Here is a 4,404-nt window from a genome sequence, read left to right on the forward strand (position 1 = left end):
TCAAGACCCCTGCCTTCACACACAAAAAATTAAAAATTAGTGGGGTGTAGTGGCATGCATCTGTAAACCTAGCTATTCAGGAGGCTAGGTGGGAGGATTGCTTGAGCCCAGGATTTTGAGGCTGCAGTGAGCTACGATGGCACCACTGCACTCCAGTCTGGACAACATGCTGAGCTTCCTGGGATCTTATGGTGACATTATACATTTTTCCATTTTTGCCTTGGCTATTAGGAAGCTCAGAGATATATCTACTTTTTTTTCCTTCCTTTTCTTTTCCTTCATTAAGACCAGTATGATAGTAACAGAGACAGATCTGGTACACAAATGGCAGTAGCAGTCTGACCCTAAGCTTCTGTTCAATAATCTTTCCTTTCTAAATGGTGTGGAATAACCATTTTTGAATCTTGTAGTGCTTTGCACATGGCTTATTATGCTATAAGCTCCCTCCAATTTTGGGGGGGAGTCAGTACTTCTTTGGAACATTCTTGAGTTTCCCCAAATCTTTACTCAAACCCTCCCTGTTCTTTAAAACCCAACTCATTATCCTGCTGTTCAACCATTATTATAAATAGGTTGATTTTTCTATGAACATACTAACACACACACACACACATACTTTTTTTCTGAAAGTGAGTTGATATGGTACATGATTTGCAGGTTGTTGTTGTTTTTTTCCACCTAATGAGTATTTTAGCAATCTTTGCATGGCCCTACTATCTTTACCACTCCCTAAGAGCTTTTTATCCTTCATTTTTTTGCGGGGGTTGGAGTCTCCCTCTGTTGCCTTGGGAGGCTGAGGTGAGTGGATTGCCTGAGCCTGCGGGTTCAAGACCCGCCTGGGTAACTTGGCGAGACCTCATCTCTACAATAAATCAAAATGAGCCGGGCGTGGTAGCACGCGCCTGTAATTCCAGCTACTTGGAAGGCTGAGGCGGAAGGATCTCCGGAGCCCAGCAGGTTGAGGCTGCGTGCACTCCAGTCTGGGTGACAGAGTGAGACTCTAACTAAAAAAAAAAAAGAGTTAGCTCCTCCAGGGTTGCAGTGTGTAGGCATGGGGCCACAGGAGCTACAGTGCTTGACCTGTGCTCCAGGAAGCGGTGCCTTTGCTGGTAAGCAGAAATGCTCATGGGTGACATCTCTGTGGTCCCACTGTGTGATGGGGACTTTCACCTTGGTGCCCTCACTTAGTGTTCCCACTGCCCCATGGGCTTTCTCAGAGGCGACTTGAATTGTGGGTGAACACGGGCCTTCCGAGACCCATCCCTAGGGACCCTGTGGCCACCTGGACTGTATCGATCAATTGTGAAGATGATTCTTAGTGGGGCTCAGTATGTGTGGAGCTGGGAATCATGCTGGTCATTGTCAGTGAGCGTGCAGAGAGGTGGCGGGAACTGTGCTGATCACCCAGCAGGCTCTCCCAGGAACTCCTTCTGTGGACCAAAATATGTGACATGTGATATAATTTTATGTCATATACGAGGTCTGTTGGTTAAGTTCACAGACTTGCCACCATGCACTTACATTGGCAGCACTGTACAAACAACTTGGTAAGGTTCCAGAACCTTGTTATATTAGCGTCTTACAACTGTGTTCGTGTCAACGTGCGGTGGTGTCTCGCTGAGTGGTGTTCATCCTTGCTGTTGCATGTTTTTGTGTGCCAATGTGAATTAGAGCAACAAACAAACATTATATTTTTTGTTAAACTTGGCAAGAGTGGAAGTGAAATCAGGGACATGTCAGTCCAAGTTTATGGGAATAATGTCATGAAGAAAACTGCAGTGTAAAAATGGATTAAATGTTTTTCTGATGGAAGAGAAAGCGTCACTGATGAAGAAAGGTCAGGATGGCCAGTAACGAGCAGAACTGACAAAAAACATTGCAAAAATTTGTCGAGTTGTGCGTGAAAATTGTTGACTGACTGTGAGAAACACAGCAGACCAAATAAACATCAACAGAGAAACAGAAAAATCTTAACTGAAAATCTTGGCATGAGAAAGGTGTGTGCAAAAATGGTCCTGAAGGAGCTCTTGCATCATGAAGCTCACACAGCACTGTCTGTGAGGGAGTTTTTAGTCAGTAAACAAATGACCACATTGGCACACCCTCCCTACTCACCTGATCTGCCCCCAGTGACGTTTTTCTTTACCCAAAGATAAAGGAAATATTGAAAGGGAGATATTTTGATGACATTCAGTACACCAGGGGTAATATGACGGTAACTCTGATGGCCATTCCAAAAAAAGAGTTCCACAACTGCTTCGACAGGTGGGCTAGGCACTGGTGTTAGTGCATAGCTTCCCAAGGGGAGTGATTAAAAAGTGACCATAGTGACATTCAGCAATGAGGTAGGTAGCACTTTTCTAGGACGAGTTCACGAATTTAATTGTCAGGCCTTGTAAAACCACAGAAGATGCTGTTTAATTTACCAGAACCGTGATACATATTCACCACAAGTCAAAGAGAGATGTTGGTTTCTGTTTTAAACTCATATAAGTACCTTATAAAACAGTGATTTATTGTGATAATTCTTCACATTAACAATCCTGCACCCCGAGATCTGAATGTGTTTCTTACTTTATTCACAAAAGGCAAGTGAAGCCAAACTGCTCAAGTCTGGAGGTGAGAAGCCTTTCCCAGTTCCCCCAGGATAGACAAATCCTTGGAAAGAAAAGGAATCTTTTCTTTTTTTCTTTTTTTTTTTTTGAGTTGGAGTCTCACTCTGTCACCCAGACTGGAGTGAAGTGGCCGCTCCCGGCCACCGCAGCCTCGACCTGCTGGGCTCCGGCGATCCTTCCGCCTCAGTCTTCCAAGTAGCTGGAATTACAGGCACGTGCTACCACGCCCGGGTAATTTTGATTTATTGTAGAGAGGAGGTCTCACCAAGTTGCCCAGGCGGGTCTCGAACCCGTGGGCTCAGGCAATCAACTCACCTCAGCCTCCCAAGGCTCAGGATTACTAGGCTGAGCCACCAAGCCCGGCTAGGAATCTTTTCTTAGGAACTCCCCCCAGCCTAGGAATCTAGAATTTTTTTCTTCAACCACAAACACATGTTTACTTTAACAAGATAAGTGTAACTGAGCTCCAAGCACTGAGAAGAACATGGCAGTTGTGCAGAGAAAAGAACAATCGTTCCCGGCGTGGCTGTCACAGCCCGCCTCCTCAGCAGACGCCTGTGCACGTTTTGAGGAAAGGAAGGAAACATGTTGCCACTTTTACAATTAAGTTTTGACTCTACTCAGGTAAATGTGTTTTCTTGGGGCGTTTTTAAATTAAATGAATACAGCAGCAAAGTCTGTGAGTTCCACCTCCAAAATGTCCCCCAAATTCCTCCCTTGTCTGCCTCTATAACCACCCCCTGGGCCCTGCTGCCATGGTCTGGATGATGGCAGCTGGACTACAGCAGCTCAGGCCTGGACTACAGCAGGTTTCCTGCCCTGCCCACACTGTCCATACCCCAGCCGCACAGGGATTATTTGAAGTACACATTAAGCCCCATTGTTCTCCTGCCAAAGCTTCCCATGGCTTTCCATCATCCTTAGAATAAAATCCGGATTCCTCACTGGCCTGCAAGACATGGCAGCCTCATCTTAAACCCCCCTCTTTCCTGCCCACGAGCTCCAGCCACACTTGCCACTTGCAATACCCTGTTCTCTCCAAGCACACGCAGGCCTCAGGGCCTTTGCACTTGTGTTTTCTCTGGCAGAACACTCTTCCCTCTGAATGTCAGTATCTGGCTTCTTTGTGTCGTTCAGACCCCAGGTCTAATATCACCTCCTTGGAGAGGCCTTCCCTAGCTGCCCTGCTTGAAGGGGTCCTATGCTGTTGTCCCTGTAATACCTTGTGATGGCTTCACATTTCTCACTGACTACATTTGCCATGCTATGCATTCATTAACCTGTTTGTTGTCCGTGTCTCTCCAGCTGAGCTCCGGAAGGGCCGGAACTTGCTCGTCTTATTCACAGTTTAGGAAAGTGCTCAGTAAATGTTTTTGGTTTTTTGTGTGTGTGTTGGAGTCTCACTCTGTCGCCCAGACTGAAGTGCAGTGGTCACTCCCGGCCACCGCAGCCTCGACCTGCTGGGCTCCGGCAATCCTTCCGCCTCAGTCTTCCAAGTAACTGGAACTACAGGTGCGCGCTACCACACCCGGGTAATTTTTTGATTTATTGTAGAGATGAGGTCTCACCAAGTTGCCCGGGCGGATCTTGAACCGGCGGGCTCAGACAATCCACTCACTTCAGCCTCCCAAAGCGTGGGATTGCAGGCTGAACCACTGAGCCCGGTTTTATAAATGTTTGCTGAGAAAATGAAGAAGTGAATGACAGTGAGCTGGGCTTGGTGGCTCAGCCTGTAATCCCGCGCCTTTGGGAGGCTGAGGTGAGTGGATTGCCTGAGCCCGCGGGTTCA

This window comes from Carlito syrichta, unplaced genomic scaffold, assembly GCF_000164805.1.
Source record: "Carlito syrichta isolate Samal-C Ts95f unplaced genomic scaffold, Tarsius_syrichta-2.0.1 Scaffold287895, whole genome shotgun sequence".
In the NCBI taxonomy this organism is placed as follows: Eukaryota; Metazoa; Chordata; class Mammalia; order Primates; family Tarsiidae; genus Carlito; species Carlito syrichta.